This window comes from Lissotriton vulgaris, chromosome 3_1 (genome assembly GCF_964263255.1).
Source record: "Lissotriton vulgaris chromosome 3_1, aLisVul1.2, whole genome shotgun sequence".
Classification (NCBI taxonomy): domain Eukaryota; kingdom Metazoa; phylum Chordata; class Amphibia; order Caudata; family Salamandridae; genus Lissotriton; species Lissotriton vulgaris.
Window position 1 is genome coordinate 600382771 of NC_141689.1, and position 13557 is coordinate 600396327.

Here is a 13557-nt window from a genome sequence, read left to right on the forward strand (position 1 = left end):
GGATTTCAAGCACATCTCTTTTGAGCAGAGAGAGTGCCGGGACTGAGAGTTCCACCATAAGCCTAGGATATTGAGACCTCCACCTCTAACTCAAACACATATAGATATAGAGTTTTGCTCTATAAATGTTCTATCTATCAGCAAAGGCAGCCCCACAAGACTGTATTGATCTAATCCATCTATTAACCTTCTCCTGTTTGCTGAATTCTCAGATGCTCTATTATGAATTTAAGATTTTTTAGGGTTTCCTACAACTTGAAGATCTGCCAAACCGGTTGTCTCCATATTTGTCTCTTAGACAGGACTAGCATTCAAAAAATGATTTACTAGTGTCAACACCATCCCAAGTTGAGAGGTGCCAGAAATAAAGATGAATTTGGCAAATAATGTGATTTCTTCCTCCCTTGATTGGAAAGTCCCCTCTACTATTTGTACCAAAATATTTTTGTATGTACGTAGTGAGGTGTTTATTTAGCATCGAAGAGTACAGTTTAAATTTCAAGTTTGAATATGGAGATGGATTTCCATTTACTGGGTTATCTGGTTATAAGGATTGTCAGGGGTCTCTGATCTACTACCTTCCCTACAGCTAATAATTAATGCCAGCCCACATTTGTCTCCAGATATCTGCCCAAAACCTGTGACTTCCCACTTTTGCTGACTCCAAATCACTCCAACACACTCTAAAGTTTGAATTAGTTAAATTACTGCGGCTACTCTTGCTCTACTGATTGTGAGTGCCTGCAAATAAACACCCAAGATCTACCCTGCAAATACTCAACCAAGATTAACCCTTTCTCTCCAATGTAAACTTTTCCCCATGAATTGAATGACTGCTTTGTATACAACCAACTAATAAACAGTACACAGTTTTCTAGCATCTTCCTTTACTTCCCTCGCTCCCTAGTTATCAGTCTGTCAGATATCTATAGCTGCACCTACCTGCACAACAAGCATGCATGACCTCAGAGTCAAAAGTTAGTCCGGTATCATTTATTATCCATATTAGGTTTAATCTGGTTTCAGGCATGGCACAAGAACTCCTGACTCATTGCTGTTTTCACCAACTGACTAGTTATACTATATCAGGTTTCTTGAAATAAACCGAAGTGAAATGTTGATTTTAGAAAAATGTAAGTGCTACACGTCTACGATCAAAAGGGGAGGCACAGTTAGCAGATGTACAACATACAAGCAAAGAGGGAATCATCTTGAGGACCATGCACTGTTAAACACCAAAAGGATATGGGGTATGGTTATGGTGCCTCAAGATGGCAAGCCGTGTTATCGGTCCGTGATGATCGGGGACATTCTCTCAATTTCAGATCCCATGGAACACATACCGGCAATGTTCACCAGTAAGCATCATCCCCGAAGAGGCCAGGGATTCGTTTTGTCTGCATGCGATCCACCACATGCACGCATACTGTTCTGCAGCTGACCCTCAGGGGATTAGCGTGCTTATCTCGAGTCGTGCCCCGCTATTGAGAATGGTGTTTTGTGCGCTTTTCTAACTGAAAGAAGACTTCCTCAGCTGAGTATTTCAGACAGAGGGTTTTATCTCATTTAGCTAAACTTTAAACAGATTTTGAACTTCTTCAAGAAACCCATCTGTCTGAATTAGAACCTCAAATATGGAAATAATGTTGCATTGGCAATGTATTTGATTCCCCAGCTATGGGGAAAAAGAATGGTGTGTTAATTCTTTGTAACAAGAAATTTCAAGTCTCAGAAAAAGATGCAGATGGCAGAAGGATTACAGCCAAATTGATGTTTAATAATGTTCCCATTACAATATCTCATGTTTACGGTCCGGTTTCTGTTCATAATGTATTTTGGTCTAATACTTCCAACAAGCTATACTAGTATAACAATGATTATATTATCCTTGGAAGGGATTGTAATCAGGTTATGGACCCAATTTTAGACAGACGCACAAAAGTTAAATTTGTCCACTTTAATATACATGCAAAATTTAAATATGCTGTTGAAAGTAAGCCTCTTGTAGATGTTTGGAGATTATGTCACCCAGACCTTTGTGAATACTCTTTTTATTCTGCAGCTCATCATTCTCATTCATGTAAAGATTATCTTTTTTTTAATAGAAATTTACTTCCACATACTTCCCATTCTGCCTGGCGGTCGCATCCCACATCTTTTACATTGCAGCGGGCGATGCTGTAATCAGCACCCACCACACTGTAAAAGTTGCATGTTGTGTATTTTTCATGCACAACGTGACAGGCAGCACGCGGTGCCTGCCACCTTGTGCAGTCCAATGAAGGGGGTACCCATGGTACCCCCTCAGTGCACCCCCATGCCCCCAACACCCCGGGGGCCCACAACGGGCCACTAAAGCCAAAGACCGCATGCCTTTCCATGGCAGCATCACCACCATGGAAAGGCCTAAATCTGCAAACATCATAATATGGCAGGCGGCGCCTGCTAGGCACTGCCACCATATTATGGCCCAGGTCCGCTGAAAAGCTGCGGATGGTCTTTCTGTCCGCCACTGTACCCCCCACCATTGTAATATGGCGGGTGTTAAATGGCAGGCGGGGAAAGATGTCATGCAGATTGCCACCGCCGGACATCATAATGACCCCCTTAGATCTTATACCTTTTCCACCTCATTCACGTAAATGGTGCTTTTACACTTCCCTACCGCTAGACAATAACTCTGTTACCGTTAATAATACCAATAACACTTCTTTTCCAATGATATGGAATTCTTATAAAGCAGCTGCCTGCGGTTTTAGCAGCAATTTTGTGTCACATAAAAAGGAATTGATGAAATCTCTAGCAAACCGACTTCTTGATAAAATTAAAAAACTTGAATACACATTTTTCACTTCTAAAAATGATGTCTTTGAACAAGAAATAATAGATGCCAAACTTACATTCAATCATGTAACTACTAGCGCAGCATCTACATACTTGTTAAAAAGTAAACAAAGTATTATGGAGTCCAAAGATGGGGAAACTGCTTGCCAATTATTTAAAAGTGAAGAAAGGTCAAACTAAAATATAATCTTTGATTAACAACAATGGTGATATACTTGTTAAAGACAAAGACATCTTAAATGAATTGTTAACTTTTATAAAAATGTTTACACTCTGCATTCACAACCTTCCATGGTAGATACATCTAACTTTTTTCAATCTATTGAACCTCCCCAGGCCCGACATATTGACTTTACCTCTTTGGAAAAGGATATTTCAGTAACCAAAATCAATAGAGTAATCTTCATCAGAAAGATAGGAGAAGTACAAATTGGGTGTCTTGTCTCTTCTGCTGGGATTCTGTCTTTTGAAGCAGTGAAGAATACCTTTGGGGAAGCCTGGCAAGATTTTTTCAAATATCTGCAAATGAGATATTTTCTGGTACATAAAGTGGGGGAGTGGGGGGGGGGCTTAGAAGTAATGAACTAGTTTAGACCTTGATTCACAACAAGAAAAAAGACAATATAGGAGGGATCTATTCACAAATAATAGACTATTTTCCAGATGATATGATAAAGACGTCACAGGAATGGCAAGAGAAAGTGGGGATTACAGATGCTCAATTTAACTACACCTTTTCTTTTTCACACACAATTCTCATGTCCACCAAACTGCAAGCGCAATTCTATGAAACGTGTTTTGGACTATATTACACACCGGATAGAATAGCTAAGTGGGGGAGTGTAACAAGCACATACTGCCCTAGTTGTGGCTTGTATAGTGCCGATGCCGTCCATATCTTTTCGACCTGTATAGGTTTAAATCTCTGCAAAAAGGAAATTGAGACATTTTTAACAAAAGTGGTAAAAACTCCTGTATTCCTGTCTAGTGATATAATCCTACTTGGAGCCTCAGATCCCAATAAAACCTGGGTGGGCCACAAACTTATATTCATAGCTATGGCAGTCTTTAGACTATGTATTGCCTCTGCATGGCTAGATCCCGAATCCCCCTCCTTTAAACAATGGCTATCTAGATTCCTGGCCATCTCAAATATGGAGACTTCTATATACAAATGGAAGGGTGGAAGGCGTCGGACAATTGGCCTGAAGATCTGGTCTCCCTTGCTAGAATGGTGCCATCAGCAAAGCAAAAAATCAAACCAGCTATTTGACGCTACTGTTTTTGATTTATACCACAAATATGCAATGTATGTTTTCTCTTTTGTTTATCGTTTTGTAAATAGTTAGCTGTACGATATGTTCTTTTCGTTCTGTTCTGCCTGATCAGGGGTGGTGGGGGGGGGGGGGGGGGAATGGTAGGAAAACTGTTATTGGAAAATTGAGAATAAAGATGTTTAAAAAAAAAAGAAAGATAGGAAAAGTTCCTGACCCCGATGGCTTCACTATTGAATTTTACAGGCATTTTGCAAATATTCTTATTCCTAATTTTTTACTTTTGTTAAATTTCTTCATCAAAAATAAGGCATCTCAAGTCCCTTTTTCAGGCAAGAATGATTTGTTTAATTCCAAAAGAGAATAGAGACCATGCATCAGGGGCGGCCTTAGGCATGTGCAAGCTGTGCTCCTGCACAGGGCCACCAACCCCCAGGGGCCACCACGCCAATATATATTCTTAATATAATAATCCTCTGAGGATGGATACATATTTGCATGGCGCCCCTGGCAGGGATTTTGCGGCCTCCGGCTCTGTTCCACTTCCAAACACCCTGACCCCCCTGTCTGGGGGGCTCCGCCCCGCCCGGACCCCCTCTTCCTGGGCCCCCTACCTATGCTCCCTGCCCAGGGCCGCCATGAGCCTAGAGCCGCTCCTGCATGCATATTGTAAGAAACAGAATAGGGACCATACATATTGGAAGAATTATCGCCCTTTATCTTCATTAAAAAACGATTATAAGATTTGTGTGAAATTGCTGGCTCTCCATATGAATCTGATCTTATCTGACCTTATTGGCTCGGAACAATCCAGTTTTGTAACAGGTCCCTTGATCTCTGACAATACTTGTCTCTTTTTAGACGTTCTAGGTACTGCATCTACCGTGTATTAACCTTTAGCTGTGATTGCTTTGGATGCCGAAAAAGATTTTGACAGAATAGAAGGAATTCATGTTTGCTGCATTAAAATGCATTGGTTTATCTCCTAAACTATGTAATTTATTTTGTTTATTATACATTGGTCCTCGAGCAGCCACATTTCTTAATGGTATATTATCATGTTATCTAGAGGAGTATGTGAGTTTTGTACTTTATCCCCTCTTAATTTATTAACTAAATCTGGCAAGACCCAAACATCACTGGATTAAACATTGGAAGTCAACATATTAAAATGTTGGTCTATGTCAATGAAATCCTCTTATTCTGCTCTCATCTAATCAAATCTCTCCAAAGTTTCCTAGAGCATGTTTCTACTTTTTCTCAATTGTCAGGTTATCAGTTAAATACTGACAAATCTGAAATGATACCTTTGAATATTCATTGTACCAAACTATTTTTCAAATCCTTAGACTTCAACTGGCAGCCTGTTAATTTCTTGAATGACATAATTTCAAGATGAAACCCGCTACTCTTTTCTTGTTGGAGCAAAATGGATTCAAAAGATGATGTTGTCACCCTTAATATTATACATTATTTCTATGATTCTAACTCGCTTACCAGGTCTCTACTTCAAAAAAATATTCAATACTCTCTAAATTTCTTTGGAATGGAAAACCTTCAACAACAGCTTTGTCAACCTTAAACAGAACAAAATCAGAAGGAAGTGTTAATTTCCCAAACTTCAAAAATTACCATTATGCTTTATCTTTAATACAATAAACTCACTGGCTCACTCTGACTCACTCCTCCCAGTCTCCTTTATGGCTCACCTTGTTAAAATCTCTGATTGCTCCATTTGACTTTGTTGAATGTCTTTCATTTACTACAAACATCTCAAAACTACTCAACCCTGTTATTGCACATTGCCATCTTATTCTATCACCTTTACTTCCAAATACCCATATTTCTGTTACTAATTTTCATTAGGAATCTATTCGGCACAATCGCAACAGATCAGCTGGTTATCTTGACTTTTATGATAATACCCGGATTTTATGTTTTTTATACCTTCAAAATAGATTTGCCTTACCCTCCTCATCTTGGAAACAATGTACTCGCCTCCGCAATTTTGTTACTAACTTAATGTCAAATATACCCCACAATGATACTTCTACATGCAAATCTGCCGTATTAATCCCATTATTATCTGCTAATCCAAACATCCCTCTCTATTTACAGAAAAATACACTCCACTAATGATTGAACTAAATCTAAAACTGAAGTGGCAGGGGAAACTGACTTAATGAACAACTGGCCTACTTAACAACATTTGGTTTACAATTCTTAAATCTGCTAGAACTGCAAATACTGCACACTCTCTCTATTGTATCATTGTTTATTACTTACTCCTTTAAACCTGAAACATTTCCCTAAGGATTCTGACTCATCTTGTTGGTCCTGCCATTTTTCAAAAGCTGTTTTAAAGCATATGCTAATCGAATGTCCTGCTGTCTACTGACTCTGGATGCAGGTATTGCACCAAATTAGCAAGATTTTTAAAGTCTATATACCTTTTTCAATTTCTAACATTTTCTTAGGTAGTATTGCCCCAGAATAGTCTGTACTAGCTCAAGACCACAACTTGGTAGATTTATTACCATCTGTCGCTTTTAATTTAAAAACATCTAAATGCTCAGAGGTTACTTTGCAATCCTGGTGGTACACTATCTGTTTAAACTATACACTTGAGACAAATAATGTTTCTCTACTCACCTTAGCTATAAAAAGAGACTTACTATAGCTTCCAATTACTACTTTTCTAAACTTATCTAGTTTGCTAGCTAGTAAGAATATCTTACCTGCGGATGAGGTACGGATATATATGCATAATTGTACTCTGTCTTCATTTATAGAGTTTATTATTGTATTATAGATTTTATTTTCACCTTTACAACTATGTCTACAGGTTAATATGTTTCGCTGTACAACGTTATTTGGCAATATTTTTCCAGTTTTCTCCCCCTCAGAACCATTTATATTATAGTTTGCTGTTATATTCATTACATCTTTTCCACAGCAGGCAGTGTATACTCTTATCGGTATTGTCACCATTTTTGGTAATTTCTATTTATTGTATTTTCATATTGTTATATTAATTGTCATTTCTATCTCATTACTAGCTTTTGTTATTAATATGTAACTTCTGTTAAATGTTTTATTAAATGTAAGCTTAAAACAAAAACAGAAGAAATTTAAAAATGTGTTAAAAAGAGGAATTTAATCTAAATTTTCCAGAAATAAAAAACAATGTCAAAGCACTACTGGTGTTGCTTGAACATGAAATACCTTCAAAAATAAGAGACAACAGTCATTTGGCGGAACAGGAATAGTTTATTAAATTGAACAAAACTGGAATAGTTTATTTAATTGAACAATAAGGCTTGGAGAAAAGGCATAGGGTATGAGGATTGTCTCAATATACAATTGGTCTAACAGATTTTCATGCAGTTCATTAGATGCAATAAAATAGTTCAGGTCACTGTTTCCAATAGGGTGCGCGCGTGCGCAACTCTCTTCCTGTGAGCTCGCACTCCTGTGTGTGGAGCGCGCGCACAGGACATCCCGAGAAAGAATTTGCGCCACCACTTTAAAAAGCTTGCTGCACGAAAAGCACTTCATTTTGCCAGCAGTAGTGCAGGTAAGGCTGGCTTGGGGTACTTGCTGAATGTTTTGGCTCGGCGTTGTGCAGGGAAGACTGTGGGCTTTTGCTTACGTATTCATGTTAATCACAGCCTGTGAAGGGGCTGTGATTAACACGAATACTTAAACAAAAGCCCACAGTCTTCCTCACACCACGCTTTACTAACCAAAGAGTAGAGCAAGTTTAAAAATACAGCATGTACTTTCTGAAACTACACGCTGTGTTTTTTAATTTGCTCTACTCTTTTGTTAGTAAAGTGCGATGCGGGGAAGATTGTGGGCTTTTGCTTAAGTATGCATGTTAATCACAGCTCGTGAAGGGGCTGTGATTAAAATGAATATATAGCTGCCAAAGTTTCAGATTGCCATGTGTGACATTTTATAATCTCAGTGTAATTATGAATGACATTTCAACGACTGAGTGACACTTTATCGCAAGCAAAATCGAGCAATGAAGACAAGGGAAACCTATGAATAGCAGAAATGACACCATAATTTTTTGGCGTACACTATAAAATAGTATAACTTATAGACAAAGTAAAAGTACTGTAAAGAAGTGGGTGGATATAAACACGGTACCCCTCACATACATTACCTCTTCTTATCCCAGAAACAAGCATTTGAAAAGGCACAAGAGTTGGCTAATTATTTCACGTGCACTGAGCAATGCTGAGAGCCATTTGGCGCCCGCCAACCGGTAAGCCCCTGCACCTTCTTCACAAACTTCCCACGGCGCTCTGGCAGCAGGACATGACACCCTCATCCCCCGGTGTCACCACTGGTCAATTGGATAACAACCAGGCTGGTCCCGGCCCTGAAGTCAGGTTGTCTGACTCAGAGCCCCGCCGCGGAATCAAACTTGCTTATACATTGTAGCACTGTGAGCCTGCCAACATCGCCCCAAGCCTGCAGGAACAGCGCACCACGTCGCAGCTACAGAATGCAAGCTGCCAAATCCCACACACTCTAGTTCCTTCCACAGGCTTCACAGTGGCAGTTGCCATACATGGATATGTGTGACAATGCATTTCAGTGCAGTGATGCGGAGCACCACACTGAAATGCGTTAGTCTAACGCCTGATGCGTGGTACTTGGCAGGACTGTGAATACTTAAACAAAAACCCCCTATCTGCCCCGCACCGCGCTTTACTAACTAAAGAGCAAAGCAAGTTTAAAAACACAGTGTGTGCTTTCAGAAAGTACACGTTGTGTTTTTACACCTTAGCCTCAGGGGTAGGAAAATGGCTTTAGTGACAGCACATATTTGCCACAAGCATGGTAAGGCGCTGGTTGCCAGGGCTGCACTGAACACCTTAATCAGGCTATCGCCATACTGTAGGTTTTACTTGATACAGGTCTGCTGGGTCTAAATCAGACTTTGACTTTGTATTCAGCTTTTGACTCGCAATAGCTAGTTCTACCTCCAGCAGTAGGATGATCAAATTGATGCTCCTATCATCTTCCTATTTTGCTTAGCAGATTTCGGTGGGAGGTTTGTTCCCCTTTGCTCACTGCGTGTAACTGTTTGAAATTGTTGGCTAAATAGTGTGCACCTATATAGGACCCCTGGTGATTTGCATATCCTCTCAAGCAATGGGATATGAGTTCCCAGAATCTCTTTAGATTTTTACCTCTATCTACCTGCATGAGTTCATCCCACATTCTCTAATGAGTTTGATGTTTATTCCACTGTTAGCTTTTCATATTTTATTCTGAGTTTGACAAAGTTAATCTTGTCCTTGGTTGAGTAGTGATGCAGAGCAAGAGAGCTCTTGCTTTCTTTTCCAGCACTCCTAATCAAATCACTCGTTTTCACAATGATCATGATTTGCCTCAAGGGGTTTGGTAGGTAGTCCAGTAGGAGAAGGCTTTGTATTCACTCAGTTATAGCAGGTCAGTCCCATTCCATTGCTTCTTTCCCTAGAAGAAAGAATGTTAATGGGAGCTTAAGCTGATTCTTCCATTAAATATGGAACCACTTTATTTAGCTCATCATTCTCCATTTAATTGACCTATTGCTTGACTGGAGCATTCCTTTATGGTGCACAATACCTTATTCTCTTGAGGGCATGGTGTCATTAGGGCAGCATAATTGTGGCCACTGATGGATCATGGCTGTGTAATAAAGCTTCGTGGTGACCCAAATTACTAACCTGCCCATCGGGGGCCTGTATTTATTGGATTAACTGCTGGGATGTACTGTTCCACAAACCCATCCACTGAGATTTCTGACATAGCCCACATTCCTTGGAAGCAGCAGATAGGATGAAAGGTTGCTAGACTCGATCTTCTGTTTGAGGAATTATTCCTGAGATGTTCCAGCTGAGTATTTGTGTGGCCTCAAGAGCAAACATACCTCTTAGCTTTTTGCACTAATATGGGTGGGGAGATTTCAGGATGAGGTCTAGTGGAAGCCCACGCTGTGTTTTTAAACTTACTGTGCTCTTTAGTTAGTAAAGCGCGGCTGCGGAGGATTGTGGGCTTTTGTTTAAGTATTCATTTTAATCATAACTGCAATTAACATGAATGTTTAAAGAAAAGCACACCATTTGCCCCGCACCACGCTTTACTAACAAAAGAGTACAGCAAGTTTAAAAACACAGCTTGTACTTGCAATTTATTCTGAAAGCACATGCCCTGTTTTTAAACTTGCTGTACTCTTTTCTTAGAAAAGTGAGCAGAGTTGCCGAGGTTTCAGATTACTTATGTGTGAAATTTTCATAATTCCAATGTACTTATGATGATTAGCATTCAAAGGTTAAGAGTGACACTTTCTTGTGAACAAAATCAAAGCAATGAACATGCGGTAAGTATATAAAAATCAATAATATCACTGGCTAATTAGCATTGGGCAGTTATTGCTTCACACTATCTGATGCACTGAAGGGAGTAATTGACTTCTCCCCATTCGAGATTCACCTCTGCAATCTTTCTGTGCGAGTTATCGAATGTTCTTGCAGTATAGCAGTCTCTGCCTTTTTGACTACGGTATTAGTTCAGATTCATCTATCATTTTTCAGTATTTTGGCCTTATTTCTACAAACAGCACTTCAGTTCCATCTGGAGAAGATAGGCAGCATGAATTTGTATATGAATTACATGAAAAAGATGAAATAGTAAAGGTCTCCAGTCTACCAATACCGCGCTACTTGGGCGAAGGCATGCGTTTCTTGAACTATTTTGTATGGCAAAATAAGATGAAAGCTTCTATTTTATTATTTGAGAAACTTCCTTGAATAAGCCTCCCTACTGTGCGTTGTTCTGTTTAAACGTATCTGCAGGTAATGTGCCATCTTTTTACTTTTTTAAGTAAACATTTGGAGTGACACTTGGCACTGCACACATGCGCGGTCTGGTTCCTGGCGCACATAGCCATGGTTGTAGCACACAGAGACCCTCCACTGCCACAAACAGAGGACAAAAATAAGAGGGAACATTGGTTCAGGCTAACCCCTTTTGGGTAAGGAAGGCAAACCTCTGTCTTTGGAGCCATAAATGAATGTTATTGGAGGAGGAACTCAGGTGGTCCTCGAACTTGCATGGACACAATGCAAACAGAGGGTAATGTGTCCAGCATGGGGAGCGCGTGATCACTGCGTGCACTGTGTCTGCTGTGCCCTGATTAGCTATGTGTTCCTAACTTCATGTGCCATCTGACTTTATGGCTTTTTAGGAACACACAACATCTTCTTGCCATGTGTGCTTTATTAAGGTAAATCTCCATGGACCATTGTGGTGTCGCTGAGCCTATCTGTGGGATCGATCTGGAATTTCCTGTTTGCTCGCTTGTCTGCGGGCTATGTGCTACTCCACCTGCAATCTGTCAATCAGTGACCCCGGACCGGGATCTCAGGGTCTGCATAACTACGTATTTCTGAGCCGGGGTTGACGTGGCTTTCACAATGTGTGAATTTGTCAATAAAGTTGCAATTTTGTTTTTATACGTGAATGTATCTTTATTCATATTGACATCGTCTTTTTCAATATTAAGACTATAAACAACATTAAACCAGTGGATTCCATTCATCAAGCAGCAGCTCAGTTGATGCACTTTCAAATGTTATTACGCAGAAGCAAGATGCTATTCCACTGATGAGGTACCATAAAGATGTTGAAAACGTCCAGGCATATCTTAACAAATCTTAACATTTTAAGAGCAGGCGAAGACAGAACAAACTTTGGCTGAATAGCCTGCTTGATCAATATCCTGGTAATTAGAGCACCGGGGATTGAAGCAGTTTGTGACTCAGCTGCTGAAGGATACCTAACAGTATTCTAAACACAGAACTTATTTTGAGTTTCAAATACAGTGAACACATCAATTTCATTTTCAAAGAGCTTGATACCTTTGTCATCATTCTGCCCAAAAAGCAGAACTTATATTTACAGTGAGATTACTTGAAATAATATTGATGAAAAAATTTCACTAACGTTCATTCATCGTGATGTCTTTCTCAGTAATAATCCAAGACTGTGCTCACTGCAGTAGGTGCTGGGCTAATTCACAGTATTAAGCTTCTGTGGTCACGTATAACTCACCGCTATAGTTAAAGTCAGACATAAGAAAGAGACTAAGATCATTCAGAGTTTTATAGAGGGGGAGTTCTGCGGTAAATCAATGTCAAACTTGTGCTTCATACAGGTTTTCAATCAACCTAGACACAAATGGATGCACCGGTATAAACTCTTGACCAGACATCCGGTCCACTGCAGGGCCTAGTAGGGAAATTAATCAATGGCCCATGTGCGGGGGGGCATTGGTAGTTTGTTTCACACAAATAAATGCTCACGTTGGGAGATGATGTGTTTAACACTTACATAAATGTCAGAGTGGGAAAAAATCTAAATGGCACCAGCTGTTACAATGCAGGCATAGAGCTCCACACCAGGTATACAGGATCTCTAAATTGGGCTGGGTGGTTCTCTGCCAGAGGAGAAAAGCAGTCATCTGGCGAGTTGATGGGCTGCAAGATGCAAGATATTATTCTGTGTGGTAGTCAAACAATATATCCTGTACAATATAATCATGAATAAATGTGCGACGAAAAAGAATGAGACAGGAGAGATGTTTTTGGTCCTTCTCTGCCTTTTGCCATGAATCCAAATGTAGAGGCTCTTAATTAGGTGCCAACTTGAAATGCTAATTTGCATTTCAGATCTTCATGTCACTTTTGTATCTAGTTGGTTCATAAAACATGTTCTTACATTTCATTTAAATAATTAAATGGATGAGCTATTACATGTAATGAAGCGAAATTGTGCATATATATGCTTTCATTATGAGATTAAGATTCCTATTTTTCTATTTCAATGAAAGTGAGGAACACCTTCTTACAAAGCCTGAAATGAAACTGTTCAAGCAACTCCGGAAAGATTATGAGATGTTCACTTCTTTAAGCTGTAGTTTTCAGACTTTCAACTAGATGCATTACACAAAAATCCGCTCGCAAAGGGGCAGATTCTCAGAATCTGCCCCTTTGCGACCGGTATTTTTGCATTTGGGATGCATCATCCCAAATGCAAAAATCGCAAATTGAGAAATCGCTAAATTGCGATTATTTGCATTTAAGAAATCTCAAATTGAGATTACTTAAATGCTATGCATGAAAAATAGCGAATTCGCTAATAGGGCACGCAAATTACCATGAAGTACAACTTCATGGTAATTTGCAAAAACTTTGAAAAATGCACTAAAGAGCATTTTTTAAAGTTTCATGTTGTGCACACACATGCCCTAAGGGCATGTGTGTGCGCAACATATGTGCACAGATCAAATTCAGGGGTGCAACAAGGTGTCCTTTGGACACCACTGCACCCTTGAAATCTCAATCTCAATTTGCGATTCGCTAATTGCGATTCG

General features: G+C 39.6%; 1 protein-coding gene across 9 annotated transcripts in view; it reads right to left on the minus strand.

The window, feature by feature from the left end:
• The window catches only part of MEF2C (myocyte enhancer factor 2C), a 514750-nt gene that overhangs the window by 407268 nt on the left and 93925 nt on the right, over nucleotides 1-13557 (minus strand). The window lies entirely within an intron of this gene.